Source organism: Camelus ferus, chromosome 33 (assembly GCF_009834535.1).
Source record: "Camelus ferus isolate YT-003-E chromosome 33, BCGSAC_Cfer_1.0, whole genome shotgun sequence".
Taxonomy (NCBI): domain Eukaryota; kingdom Metazoa; phylum Chordata; class Mammalia; order Artiodactyla; family Camelidae; genus Camelus; species Camelus ferus.
Window position 1 is genome coordinate 11,800,375 of NC_045728.1, and position 15,805 is coordinate 11,816,179.

General features: G+C 39.7%; 1 protein-coding gene across 3 annotated transcripts in view; it reads right to left on the bottom strand.

Moving 5' to 3' along the window:
- Positions 1-15,805, bottom strand: part of CD3E (CD3e molecule) — a 42,890-nt gene that overhangs the window by 13,509 nt on the left and 13,576 nt on the right. For 2 of the 3 annotated variants that reach the window (XM_032472636.1, XM_032472635.1), the window contains exon 2: positions 7,190-7,256. The exons of the other annotated variant lie outside the window; for it this stretch is intronic. The gene's annotated coding sequence lies outside the window, so the exon portion shown is untranslated. The remainder of the gene's footprint in view (positions 1-7,189; positions 7,257-15,805) is intronic. 3 annotated transcript variants of the gene reach the window in all.

Here is a 15,805-nt window from a genome sequence, read left to right on the forward strand (position 1 = left end):
ACCCACCCAACTTTACAGCTGGTGGATCTGACAGTGCTTAACTTACACCGGGAAGGTCTGGTTTAATGGTCGAGCCTCACAGTCAGTCACTCTACCAGCATGCCTACTCTAGCAGCATGCCAGGAGCTGCTTTCCCTGTGGTATACGATTCTCTGCTGCAGATGGAATGGTCTTGCTCCAGAATCCTACGTGTCAACACTGATTCTCTTGCTAGAACTTGCCGTAAACACCAAGAGGCCTCTTTTCCCATCACAGATACTTATAATTACCAACAGATGTGCCAAAATACAGCTCCTTGCACTGCAACCTGGACCTTCTGCAGAGCCCTGTACGGCTCTGGGCTCCACTCAAAGCTGGAAGAGTACCATGTTCCATGGAAAATAATTAGGTTTGGAAAACACTCCTCCAAAACATAAGAGGCATTGTGTTTCTTCCTTCTTCACAGTGGGGCAGTGCAAGGGGCAGTAACATGTCCCCTGCTTTGGAAACAATGATCCGGCTGGCCCAAGACCCCGGACTGCTCAAAAGGTCACTTAGGTGCCAGGACCCCGAATCTTCCTAGGGTTTATCTCCCATTTCCCAAGACCTCGAAATATTTGCCATTTCTTACTCGTCTGAGTGGTTAGCATAATGTTATTGATAGAGTGGGCCAATATAATGTTCTGAAGAATTTCCAGATTGCCCAGGTCCCTCCGGACTCTGTTATGACAGAGAGTGGACAGGTCAACGTAGCCCCAGGCAAGACCAGGAAAATGTATTGTCTGCCGTCTGAGTGTGAACGCTGAGCAAAGATGTTACATTTGGCAGCTGCTGCAATTAGGGCTACTACTTGGTCAGGTTTTCAGCAGCTCACTCTCATGTACAATGATTTCTCATTGCTTTGCAAAAGCCAGATTAATGAATTAAGTGAGGATGTGATAGAATCACTATTCTTGCAACCTTTCAGGATTCTTTGTCTTTCCAAGTGACCCTAATCTCTACCATTCCCTTTACAATGCAATATTGTTTTTTATTTATAATCTTGGCTGGGAGTCATGGAAAGTTTCAAGGGCTTCTCTGGCTTTTCCTAATACAATAGCTCTTACTACCAGGCCAAGGAAGTGAGATGCAGGTTCTGCCAACTGCTATGTCCCTAAATGTCCCTTGGGCCATTTGAAAGTCATGTGGGATACAGGGCAGTTCTTTGTTGTGCTGGCTTATTCTGTGCATTGCAAGATGCCAGCATTTGGTTGATGATACACCACGGGCATCCTGCACAAACAACCTTACACGTTTCCAAAATAGCCTCTAGAGAACAGCGTGATCTCAGTGGAGAATTACTACTCAAGAGCTTCCCTCCATCCTGGGGTCACAGAACCTCGTCTCTAGTTCCCTCTCAGAATGAACAGGAGGAGGCAGCAGTTGACTAGGAAATCAGCAGTATGGGCATAGAAATGCTTGGTATGAGATGTCTCCACTCCTTTGAACTTCGCCCTCATTCAACCTGCACCAGAGCCACCTGACCAGCCCAGAAGCCCACTCTTCTCCGCTCTGGCTTCCCAATGGTTCCTATCTCCTCTCAGGTTCTAGCAAACTTGCAGTCCCCAAACAGTGGCCTCATTGTTTTGTTCTGTTTTGCCTTTTTTGAGAATTGATTTTTTTCTAAAAATTGTGGTGAAATACACATAACATAAAATTTACCATCTTAACCACTTTTAAGTGAATAGTTCAGTGGTGTTAAGTACATTGATATTGTGTAGCCAATCTCTCTTTTCATCTTGCAAAATGGAAACTCTATATTCATGAAGCAACAACTCCCCATTTCTCCCTCCCCGCCAACAACAACAATTCTACTTTCCGTCTCTATGAAATCTGACTACTCCAGGTACCTCATATGAGTGGAATCATAATATTTGCCTTTTTGTGACTAGCTCATCTCACTTAGCACATTGCCCTTAAGATTAAGACTGAATAATATTTTATTGTATGTATATATCATATTTTGTTCATCTCTTCATCTGTTGATAAACTCTTGGGTTGCTCCTACATTTTGGCTACTATGAATAATACTGCTATGAACATGGGTGTACAAATACCTCTTCAAGACTCTGCTTGAAATTCTTTTTATATATCTAGCATTGGAATTGCTGGATCATATAGTAACACTATGTTTAATTTTTTGAGGAACTCGTATACTGTTTCCCACAGTAGCTGCACCATTTTACATTTCACCAATGGTGCACAAGGTTCCAGTTTCTCCACATCTTCATCAACACTTGTTTGCTCCCTATTCTTTTGATAGTAAACATCCTAATGGGCGTGAGTTGGTATCTCACTGTAGTTTGGATTTACATTTCCCTGATAGTTAGTGATGCTTGTTGGCCATTTTATATCTTCTTGGAGAAATGTCCATTCAAGTCCTTTGCTCATTTTTTAATTGGGCTTTTTTGAAAAGTTGCAGTTCTTTATATATTCCAGATGTTAACCCCTTATCAGATATATGACTTGCAAATATTTTCTCCCATTCTTTTGGTTGCCTTCTCACTCTGTTGATTGTGAAAGTTGATGCACAATTTTAAATTTTGATATAGTCCAATGTATCGATTTTTTACTTTTGTTGCCTATGTTTTTGGTGTCATGCAGTGGCCTCATTTTACTGCTAGCCTAGACATCTCCTCAGGATGCACAAGAGGAAGAGGATTGGATGAATTCTTTGAATCCTCACTTAACTATTGCAATGGTGGTCTTTTTTGCCTCCATGCTTGGCTCTACCAATCCGTTTTCCATGACAGTGAGAGTGAAGTTAAAACACACCAAAAAATGACTTTGTCACGTCACTGCTTGAAGATTGAAACACTCCCCCATCACTCTCAGGATAATTATAAAACCTGGAGTTGGTGGTGGAGGTGGGGAAGGAGTCTTGTCCTGAATTCTCTTTCCAGCTTTATCTATTTTTCTTTTTTTAAATGGAGGTGCTGGGAATTGAACCCTGGACTTTGTGCATGCACTCTACCACTGAGCTCCACTCTCCCCCTCTTTCCAGCTTTATCCAGCCTTCTGTTTCTTCCTCCTCCACTCTCAGACTCTCACTATACTCAGTTACTAGTAGATGCCTAACCACTCCATGCTTTTTCTTTTTCTTCCTTCCAAGCCTCTACATATACTTGGTTTTTCTGCCTAGAACATCCATCCTCATCTAGGTCAATTCATATTCAGGCTTCAAGTTTCAACTAGCTGCATCATCCTCCAGGAAGCCTGCCCTAAACTCCAAACGCGAGGTTAGGTTAGGCGACACTCGTCAACACAGCACCTGTTATAACTGTCATTTACTTGTCTTCCTCCTTCTAGACCACCAGGCCCTGTAAAATATTCCAGCACTTCGCTGAAGGAATGGGTAGGTGGCTATGTGTAACAAAGGTCTCAGTGTTACTGAACCAAACTTGGGTCTGCTGGCCTGCATGCAGTAAAGCCAATCTACTGACATCAGGTTGTGGTGAAGGAAAGTGCAGCATTTACTGCAGGGAGCCAAGCAGAGTCCAGGCAACTAGTGCTTAAAAGATCCAAAGTCTCTGGTGGCTTTCAGGGTAAGGCTTTCAAAGACAAGGTGCGGAAGGGGGTTGTGAGGTGTATGATAAGCTTGTGGACATTCTTCTGATTGGTTGGTGGTAAGTTAGTCAGGAGTAAACATCTTCAACCTTCTGGTTCCAACCGGTCTAGGGTCTACCTCTTTGTGGTCAGCATACAGTTAATTTCTTCCACCTCCTGGGGGTTTCATTTTCTGCAAAACAGCTCAACGGATATAGCTCAGAATATTACCTATAGCTCTTGAGGAGAAATGAAAGGTCCTTGACTTTGTTTAATGGCTAAACTATTATTCTTTTGACTTGCTTGACTATTTTCCTTTGTTTCTGCATTTTCTCACTTCTCTGATTAAATGTATTCTTTGGAACTTGGGGAAGGCCTAGGATGCTAAAGTTTTTCTACCATCAGAAGGCTGACAGAGGACATAAGCGTGGTCTGTCCCAGGAAGGTCCCGTAGGTCCTGCTCGGTTACCTTAGTCACACTGGAGGCTTTGCTGGGTTCTTCTCATCGCTCAACACACCCTGAGGTGAAGATGTTATTCCACTCGTGACAAAGTACCACTTGGAGGGGACCAAGTTTATCACTCGGTTCTGGCGCCAGGTAAATTTATGCCTGAAGTAGAACCTTGAGATCTGTCAATTCCTCCCAAGACTCTTAGCTCTAGAGTTTTCCTTAGGCCACTTACCCTGCCTCATGCTCTTAGCCCAAGACTCCTCTACCTTCCGCCCTACCCCTCTGTTCCTCTCTCAGCCCCTTTCCCCTTGTGCCATTTGGAATTCCACAGTGAAGAGATCACCCGAAATCCTCAATCTCTTGACACAGGAAGCCTGACACCTCTCCCTCAAGAATCAAGAGGAAAAGTTTGAACATTTTCCTTATTTGTCACAGCCTCTCCCAGCCCATTAGGTTTTCACTCTTCTGCATGAAACCTTAATGCTGTTGCCATGTCCCCATGGTCCATCCATGACTTTTGCTGCAGCCACACGGTCACTTTTGATGCACACCGAGGCCATCCCACACCAAAGCCTGCTGCTAGGACACATGCAGCTTTTTCTGCCTCAGTTTGCAGGCGGGCACAATTCCAAACCAGCAGGAGAGGGTAGGGAGTGGATATTCCCATAGGCAGCCCTCTGCTAATGGGAGAGGAGTGAGTGGATCATGCCCCTGCCTTCTGTCAGTCAGAGGATTCATTCTGAAGCGCCATCCACATGGTTCCTCAGAGGGTCTCCAAAAAGACTGGGCTCCAGTTACAGCTTTAGTTCCTCTTTTTTGTTCTGTAAGCCTCTAATCTGTTTTTCTTTTTGTGCTGCACTGGACAGCATCTCTGTCTGATACAACACCATCTAGAAGTGGGGACATGGGACAGTCTTCTCAGTTATTAATTTGGAAGTAAATCTGCTATTTCCCCATTTAGGATAATATTTACTGTAGGATTTTAATAGTTACTGTTTATCAGGTTAAGGAATTCCCTTCTAGTTCCAATTTATCTATGAAGGGTTTTTATCCTGAATAGGCATGGGATTTTTAATTTTTTCTGTTTCTATTCTTTTTCTGCTTCTATTGAGATGTTCACATGGTTTTTCTCTTCATCTGTGTATGTGGTGAATTACATTTATAGATTTTCCAATATTAAACCATCGTTGTATAACTGAGTAAATCCTATTTGGTAGTAGTGTGTTTCTTTTTCTTCTTTTTTTTTTTTTCTTCCTAACTTGGTTGAATTCAACATGCTAATATTTTATTTAGGATTTTTGCCTCAATTTTCATTAGCGAAATAGGCTTAAAATGTGTTATAGTGTCCTCATTTGCTTTTTGTATTGAGGTTATGTTGGCCTGAATGACTGAGTTAAGCAGTATTTTATTTCTTCAGTATTCTGGAAGAATTCAGCTTTTTCTGGCATGGTAAGTCATTTGCAAGCATTCACTCGTTTTTCAGCTTCTAAATGTTAGTTCCATTTCCTATCTGCTGTTAGCTTCATACTCTCCTTGTCTTTTGTGGGTATATGCCATTTTAGTAGGGTTTCAGGCGATAAAGCAGATAAAGAACATGCGTGTTCAGCCTGTCATGTTTAACCCCAAATCTGGTATCTCTATTTCCTTTCTCGCTTATATGCATTTATCTGTGAAGTTTGACTAACTGGCAGTTGATCGTATAAAGAGTAGATTCAGATCTGAGCTTGCATATTTAACTTTAAATTACTCATTTTAATGGAAGAGCTAATAAACCTATACAACATAAAACAATACATAATTGAAAAATAGTTTACCAATCCATTAGCAACAAGCACCCTTAATGCCCAGATTTTAAGCCTCAAATACTATTTCCCATTAAAAGTAATCAAGGATGGTGGGGGGAGGTATAGCTCAGTGATAGAGTGCCTGCTTAGCACGTACAAGGTCCTGGGATCATTTGTTAGTACCTCCATCAGAAAACAAATAAATAAACAAACCTAGTTACCTCCCCCCAAAAAGAAAAAACAAACAAACAAAAAAGTAATCAAGCACACTTGACGAATTGTGGATGATTCAGGCTGAGGGTAAGAAGTGTATAAGATGAGACTGGAACATCTTGTCACTTGTGTCAAAAAGCCTCTCATGTAAGGAATTACCTTGATGCTACCTACAATGACCTTCTAATATACTGTATAACAAGCAATCCTAGAGATCACAGAACAGAATGGTTCACAGTGAAATCTGAGTAAATGGTTCTAGGCGCTGGGCATCAAAGACTGCTAACATCAGCAGAAAAGACAACCACACATTATGTACTTCTTGAAGGAAGAACACGGTACCACCTGTGAGGTAGACTTGCTTACAAAAAAGCAACCTTGAATCTGACTGAGCCTCAGTCAAGCCTGCATCATGACGCTCAGGTGTGATCAGTATCTCCTAACAGCTTGTTAGGAGTGCAAAATTACAGGACTTGCCTCAGATCAGAAACAGAAACTCTGAAGGTGGGGTCCAGCAATCAGTTTCAACAAGCCGTTCAGAAGACTCTGATGCCCACTAAAGACTGAGAACTATTGTTCTAAATGCGATACTGATTCATAGGAAACACAGAGGAACATACTACACAGCATGGTGATAATGCAGGCAAAAAATCCAGACAGTGGAAAACTCTAGAGACAAAAGACCCAGTCTCTTTAAATGTAAATTGCAAGGAAATAAAAAAGAGATAAAGGGGACTTATAGATCAAAAGAGACTTAAGAAACATATGGACCAACTGCAAATTTTGGAAACATAATTCAACTATGTCAGCTGTAAAAATATTTTATAACATTTATGAGATAACTGGAAATTTTAACACTGGGTATTTGAAAGGAAATGTTAATTCTTTTTAGCTTGGATAATAACATTGACATTATGGGTGAAATGGTGTGATTTCTTCAATTTGTTCAAAATAATATTGGATGGGTAGGTGGAGGTATAAATGGGAAAAGGCTGGGTGATAGGTACTGAGGGTTCATTACACCATTTTGTATATTTTTGTATATGTTCGAAACTCTTTATAGGAAAAAGCTAAAAAAAAATTGCCTTTAATTCTGTGGGGCTTTGTGAGAACCCATGGGAACAGCTTTGAATTTAAATTCAGAATCCCCAGAATGGACCCCAGTTCTAGCATTTACTTTGTAGTAGGAGTGAGCTGGAGCGCTGTGCAAATCACTTCATATCTGTCGTCCTCATTTTCTTCATCTGTAAAAAATAGTAAGAATTAAATGATACAGTGTGTTCAAATGCTTTGCAAAGAGCTTTGCAGATGGAAGGTTCTAGTACTCACTATCTGTGAATTCCTTGAAGCCTACTATGGCATCTTCTACTATTTTGTTGGCACAGTTTGGGGCATATATCAGGTACCCTTTAAGTGTTTAGCTTCAGTTTTCTTATTTAATCAAATCATTACTTATTAAATAAATGAATGAATGAGTCCATTCTAAATTCTAGGTTTTAGACTCCTAGGTTGATTCATTCATTCAATAATTAAGAGCTAGAATAAATGAATAAAAGTAGGTCACACATCTTTCAAATTATTATTTAATTTTACATTATACATATTCAGGTAGAATCTATTATAGATTATATTTGCTCCTCTCATTTCACGATGGCTTCGAGGCTGAAAACAGTGGAAGGTGGAGAACCCTTATTCAGTATAAAGTTTTCAATTATGATCTTCTCTTCAATACAAAAATAAGCAAAGTTAAAGCTGAGACTCAGTATTAGGGTTTCACCCTTGGAGCGTTGAGTTCCACCAGAGGGCGCTCCAGACTGCATAGCTTCACTGAGGCGGGGCACACAGGAGCCTACCAGGTAGGTGTGCAGTCAGTCACTAAGCAAGTGCACTTTGAGCCTCTACCATGTGCCTAGCAGTTTTAGGTGCTGAGGATACAGAGATGAAAAGACCTGGATCCTGCCCTCAAGGGATTCAGTCTAGAGTGAAGACAGATGTGTAAACAAGTAATGATGGCAAAGGGCAGCAAGGGCCATAATAAAGGTGTCACAAGGTGTAAGGAACTATTAACTCTGGCTCCAGGGGTCAGGGAAGCCTTCATAGAATGTGAGCCTAAATTTGAAAGGCAAATAAGAGTTCATCAGGTGGACAAAGTAGACAGAATAGCATACACACACACACGTGAACGTAAGAACAAGCATATGATCTATTTTGACATGGTTAAGAATAAGTTTCAAGGAGCCTGGAAAATGGGGAAGTGGGGCTGGATAGTTGTGGTCGGATTATGAAAAGCCTTATTCCATGAAAAGAGCCCCTTAGTGTCCACGTTCAGCTCAATGGGAGCGATCTTTAAGTAGTGGAGTCTAGAAGGGACTATTCCCTCATCATAGTTATGCACAAAATAGTTCCTTTAATTTTTTTGTCTTTTAAAGGATCCTTAAGGAACATGAACTTCACAGGACCATAATTCTTCTGATTTTATAATCAGTGCCATTTGGTTACTCATTTCCCCACATTTTTTGGATTTGATCTATGTGACTTTTAGATGTGTCCGAAAATCACACTAGCTCTCAAATGCATGAAGATTTGCCATCATTAAGGATCTCAAAACAAAACAAAACAAAACAAAACAAAACTGGTTCAGGCTGCTAAGGCAGTTCCAGAAGAGTCATTTGAGAAACATTTAGAATAACGTCAGCGTCATTAGAGTAAGAGCTTGCATTCAGGGTGACAACTTTAAATGATCATTTGTACCCTGTCTTTCTCTGAAAGCCTCTGGTTACTGCTAGTGTAGCTCAGGAGACACTGACACTCAGAGGGCATGTAACACGGGGACAGACTGGAAGAAAACAGCAACGTTGCTGGGACTTCGCTGTCTTCCGCTGGGGTTGAACCCCAGTGGGCTAAGCAGGAGTGCTCTCTCTCTCTTGCTCTGACTCAGTGGAGGAGACTCAGATCCTGTTTGCCTGGACAAGTAGCCAGTTGCCCTTTCCACCCAGAAATGCTTCCAAGCCAACTGGTTCAACCTGCTTGTTCCCTTGCAGGCATCAGGCCTCCCTGGGAAATGGAGGGGAGGTGGAGGGCAGAGAGGCTGAAATGCCTGAGCTAACTCAGCACCTTTGCTTCTCAGCGTTCAATGGACCTGTGATGGAAAAAGCGGTCCTGAGGCCTTGCGGCATCTGAGGTTTTCTGAGTCAGACCGAGTTTTGAGGATGAAGCACTTTAAATCAGAACAGTAGACTCTTCGAAGCTTAAGGCTGGAAGGACCTTTAGAAGTCACGTGGCCCAACACCCTCATTTCATAAATGTGGAAATGGGGAGCCTGAGAGTTAAAAATAGGATGACCCTATGTCCCAACATCCCTGAAACAGTCCTGGTTCATGCCTCTTTTTCCAGTGTAAATATCAATAATGCCACCTTCAATCTGAAAATGCCCTAGTCTGGACAATAAATTATATGGTCACCCATGCCCACCCTATGAGGAAAGAAGGGCTATGATTGGGTGGAGAGCAGTGAAGAATGTTAGTGGAAAGAAACAGTTTGAGAAAGGTCAGATCTCTTTTTTCAGTAAGTCTGTTGCTAAATTACATTTTCTTCCAAAGAATTTTTGCTTCTCAGGATATAATAGAGAGTAATAAGCATAAAGATCTTGGTTAATTTGCAGTTTCTTATTACTAATAGCATGGTTAAATTCTGTTTGGCTGTTATAAACAAATGACTATAAATCATTTATATAAAAATACCAAATAAATAAACTAGATTAGGAGAAAAACTCAAAATGGTAGTGGATTTTGGTTAAAGAACAACTTGACTTTGGTTTTGTGATAAAGAATTTTCAGTCAAAATTTATGCTTTCACCATTATCTTAAAAGTTCTTGTTTCTGCTAACCTGAGATCAATTTACTCAATCATCAGTGTTTACTGAACACCTACAGTGTGCTGAGTACTGTGTTTTATCAATGAGACAGGGCATTCTTTTCCAAGAAGCTGATAAACATTTTTTTAGTCAAAGTATATTTCATTTACAATGTTGTGTTAGTTTCAGGTGTACAGCATAGTGCTTCAGATTTTTTTTTCAGATTATATTCTATTATAGGTTATTAAAAGATATTGGGTATAATTCCCTGTGCTATACAGTAAAGCTTGTTGCTTATCTATTTTAAATATAGTAGTTTGTATCTGTTAGTCCCATACTCCTAATTTGTCTTCCTCCCCATCCCTTTTCCCTTTGGTAACCATAGGTTTGTTTTCTATGCCTGTGAGTCTGTTTCTTTTTTATATACAGATTCATTTGTATTATTTTTTAGATTCCACATATAAGTGATGTCATATAGTATTTGTCTTTCTCTGACTTATTTCACTAAGCATAATAATCCCTAGGTCCAACCATGTTGCTGTAAATAGCATTATTTCATTCTTTTTTATAGCAAAGTAGTATTCCATTGTATATATACCACATCTTCTTAAGCCAATTATCTGTTGATGGGCACTTGGGTTGTTTCCATGTCTTGGCTATTGTAAATAGTGCTGCTATGAACATCGTGGGGCATGTCTCTTTACAAATTTCAGTTTCTCCAGATATATACCCAGGAGTGGAATTGCTGGATTTTTTTTTTTAATTTTATAGTAGTTTTACTTTTATTTTTATTTAAGAGTTGGTTTCTTTTTATTTGGGAATAACTATGGTCAACTGTCATTAATGTGGAAGCTGACTGAGTAATGTTAAGAATCAAAGGTACTTGTGGTAGCTCACAGCGAAAAAAATGTGACAATGAATATATATATGTCCATGTATAACTGAAAAATTGTGTCTACACTGGAATTTGACACAACATTTTAAAATGACTATAACTCAATAAAAATGTTAAAAAAAAAAAGAATCAAAGTGTAGAATAAAGCCAATACACATATTCAACACTGTAGTTTGCTTTTTTTTGTTGGGGGGGGGAGTTGATTTATTTATTTATTTTAATTGAGGTTCTGGGGATTGAACACAGGACCTTGTGCATGCTAAGCACGCACTCTACCGCTAAGCTATATCCTCTTCCCTGTAGTTTGTTTTTAGTTACAAAATTTTTAGAATTTCTTTGCCTAAAAAGTTCACAGCAGAGGTATTCATTTCATTTGCCCATTTTACCTCTAAATACCACCACAGTCACTGGGATTGTGTGAGATAGAGAAATAAGACTAAAAAAAGATGGAGTTTCTACACCTTACAGTTTAATGAACACTGGAACAAAGAGAATTGCAAACCGTAAGACAGATGTGACAGTCTTATCAAATATTTTTAATAGTTTATTGAAACAGATATGGTCATTAATAACACTCATCAAAGTGAGGGAACATATCTCCACACAATAAAAGCCATTTATGACAAACTCACAGCCAACAAAATACTGGTGAAAAGATGGAAGCCTTCCTGCTAAACTCAGGAATAAGACAAGAACGCCCACTCTCATTGCTTCTATTTAACATAGTATTGGAAGTCCCAGCCACAACAATCAGACAAGAAAAAGAAATTAAAGGTATCCAAATTGGAAAGGAAGAGGTAAAACTATCACTATTTGCAGATGACATGATACTTTATGTAGAGAATCCTAAAGTCTCCCACGCAAAAACTATTAGAACCAATAAATGAATTCAGCCAGTTAGCAGGATATAAGGTTAGTATACAGAAATCAGTTGCATTTCTATACACTGATAATGAAATACTGGAAAGAGAAAGTTAAAAAACAATCCCATTTAAAATCACATCAAAAATAAAATACAATAAAATACCTAGAAATAAACTTAACCAAGGAGGTGCATGTCAGTGTAACAGGTCTCCCAGATTTCTTGCAGTTCTTACGAGTCTGTCAGCTGATTTTGTGCTCTCTACCTGTCCACCTTCATCTCTTGGAACAGACCACTCCTTCCAATTGCTTCAGTTACAGATTCCATACTTCTCCCGCTTGTGACATCATCACAAACTTAATGCATCTGCAACCCCTCTTTCTCCCTGAGGTGGTTGCTGCAAGAGTAAAGAGTCAGAGGCAGAGTTACAATACATCTAAGGACTCTGGACAGAAAGTTGCTGATGCTGAGGCCAGAGGAGAACAGAACTGCTGATTCCGATTTCAAGTCAGGTCTTGCCGCAGGCTTCTTAGTAAGCCTCCACCTGCTGCTATTCTGTAAGCAGTCTAATTGCAAGGTCAGCTTCCCCCAAGAAGCTTAGGTCCGTTTCTAAAGGTAAGTGTATGATCTCAGTGACGTTTATGGAGCAAAATATTCAAATGTGTTGGAAAAGATGAAGCTTTTTCCCACCCTTCCTGGCACACTTGTGTATGTGGAGACTCCATCTTTTAATTAACTAACAGATTATTCTCCACTTCCTTACTTTTATAATTCACTGAGTGCTTGATGCAATTATTTTTAAAAAATAGAAGTATAGTTGATGTACAATATAGGTTGTCCTTTCTTACTCTACGATGGTCACACAATTACCTTCTGAAGACCTCAAACTGGCATCTCTAGTCCAGAGCTCTTTGGAGCTCAGATCCATTTATCCCATTTTGTACTGAACATCTCTGCTTGGCTGTCCTCCAGGGACATCAAATTCAACAACTCCTCATCCTCTCTATTTTAGAGAAAGGAAGCCACTGTCCACCAAGTTTCTTATGCTAAAAATTTGACAATTATCTTCTAATACTTTCCCACAATTCCACTTCCAATCATGTACCAATCTCCATCCATTCTACCTCCTTCATCTCTCAAATCCTTAACTTCTCTCCATTCCCTCTGCCATTGTTTCACTTCAGGTCAAATCATCTGCCTGAATTACTGTTCCCATAAGCAGCTTTTTGCTTCCAGTCTTATTCCTCTCCATTGTCTTTCTCCAAATCGCAGTTGAGTGATCTTAATACAGCCACTTTCTACTTACAAGTTTTCAATATCTTCCCATTGCCCTCAGGATAAATTCCAAACTCCTTAGCCCTTATTTAGGGCCTTTAGGGTCCCGCCTCTGATTAGATCTTCAGTCTCACCTCTGGTCATTCATTCTTCTTTTTGCCCTTTTCTCACCACCCTCAATAGGTATTAGAATGAATAAATCTCTCTGCCCCTCAATTTCCTCATCTATAAATTGAAGATTGCTGCTTATCTCGCAATTACGGAGATCAGAAATAGTATTTGTGACATGCCTACTGTGGTGCTGGGTACAGAACAAGCACTTGATAAATGGTAATTTTTAATTAATGGTAAATTTCATTTGTTAAAAATGACTAGTATTCTAAGGAATGTCTAAACTAGAATGATGGAAAATAATGACCCTTAAACATTTTATTACTGTTTGGTGTTGTCCTTTACTTAATGCCAAGGAAAATGGTAAAGGAGGAAGTAGATTTTTGTCAACATTATGAAAAATTTCAAACATGTTTTTCCTGCCTAGATTCTTCAATTAACAATTTTACTATATACATGCTTTATCACATATCAATTTTCCTCTTCTCATCCCTTATCCACCCAACCATTAAGATCCATTAATCTTATTTTATGTATTTTAAAAATGCAGACATCAACACAACCCCCTACATACTTCAGCATTAATAAGAGTTCAATATTTATTTATAATTCCTTTTAAGAATATATTGAGGGGGAGGTAGAGTGCGTGCTTAGTACCCACGAGGTCCTGGGTTCAATTCCCAGTACTTCCAATCAATCAATCAATAAACACAATTACCTCCCCGCCACACAAAAAAAAGACAAACAAAAGCAGAATTAAGTATATATTGTAATAAAATTTGCATACAATGAAACATACAACTTAACACATAAACCATTCAAAGAACTTTGGCAAATGCATAAGCCTGTGTAACTCAAACCCATATCAAGATGCAGAACATTAACATCACTCTGGGAAGCTCCTTCGTGCCCTCCAGTCAATCCCTTCTGCCTCTCCCACAAGGGCAAGCAGTGTTATGATTTCTTCCACCAAAGGTTAGTTTTGCCTGTCTAGAACTTCATGTAAGTGGAATCAAAGAGTAAATAGTACTTTAAGTGTGGCTAATTTTGTTCAACATAATACATTTGAGATTCATCCATGTGGTTGTATGTGTCAGTAGTTTATTCCTTTTCACTCCTGAGACGTATCCCATCCTATGAGTATTCTATGGTATTTATCCATTTTTCTGTTGATGGACCCCTGGGTTGTTTCCAGTTTGGGACTATTACGAATACAGTTTCTAGAAATACTCTCATGCGGGTCTTTTTGTGGATATATAACTTCATTTGTCTTGGATAAATATTTAGCAGAGGAATTGCTAAGGTGGTTAGCTTTCTGTGAAACTTAGCTTTATAAAAAACTGCTAGATACTAACTACTATGAATAAAGTAGGTAAACAAGTTTCTACCGTATAGCACAGGAAACTATATCAATATCTTGCAGCAACCTATAATGAAAAAGAATATGAATATATGTATGTACATGAATGACTGAAACACTATGCTGTACACCAGAAATGGACACATTGTAAACTGACTATACTTCAGTTTTAAAACATTGAAAAAAAAAAGAGAAACTGCTAGATCTTCTCCCAACACAGCCATGGGAACGGTTTTCAATATCTTAACTAAGTATAACCACAAACAAACAACTAAATTTACCGAGTGCCTTCTGTGGGCAGTGAGCAGAGGGCTTCACTTAAACACAGCATTTCACCTGTTTCTTATTCCAAGCCTATGGGGCAGATGCTATTATTCTCATTTTACATGTGAGGTAACTGAGGCACAGAGAACCAACCAACTACCCAGGCCACACAGCTAGTAAGTGGCCGAGCTTGGATTTGGACCTAAGCAGGTTGGACTTCAGCGCCTTCGCCTCACACTTCCTGGTATTTAGTAGAAAAAATGAAGTGGCGATTTCTTTTCTCAGGAAATGAAACAATTTCCTAAGAATTAAAATTGGTCATGGTAACCAAGAGATACCGTGTTCATCAATAAACACTATATAAATGTCAATTCTCATCCAGCACTTAGATGTGGTGCTTATGGTGAAAGAGACATCTACCAAGGTGGGGGGGGAATCTCTTTATCCTCCTGGGGGATGCTTATCTTTAAAGACACCGTGTCTCTCTGCCTTGTACAAATCCATTTAACTTCTCCTCCCCCCACCTTTTTTTCCCATTTTTAAAAACTGAAGCACAGTTGATTTACAAGGCTGTGTTAGTTTCTGGTGTACAGCATAGTGATTCAGAAAGATAAATACATTATTTTTCATTACAGGTTACTACAAGCCATTGAATACAGCTCCCTGTCTATGCAGTAGGGCCATGTTTATCTGTCTAACTTCGCTTTAGAATATGAAGTGTTAAACTTCAGAATCTCTCCCATGGGCTGATTAATAAGATCGTGATGCCTCTCCTCTATGATTAAGGAAGGAGCCTCAGGCTTTACTGGAGAAGTGTTCACAGAAGCTGCCAAGAGGCAGGGAGATCGGAGAGCATCCTGCCCATGGTTCTTCTAAGCTATTGGAGCTCAGTCTCAGATCCAGACTTGCCCTGGACTACCTCTAGGAAACGAGGCAAGGAGGGGGACCAAAGGGAACACAATTCTTTGGGCCAAGAGCCCACCTCTCATCTAGGACTCTGACACCCTGATCTCCCTCTCATCTTTGAAAAGGTCTCTAAACCAGAGGAAGTTCTCAAAAAAAAAAAAAAAAAGGGCGCTAGAGATTGGAATTGGTGGTTAGGGAAGGCTGGGAGTCCCTGAGTCTTCTGAAAACAGGTACTAAGTTTATACTTTCATTCTGGCTCCCAGGCCA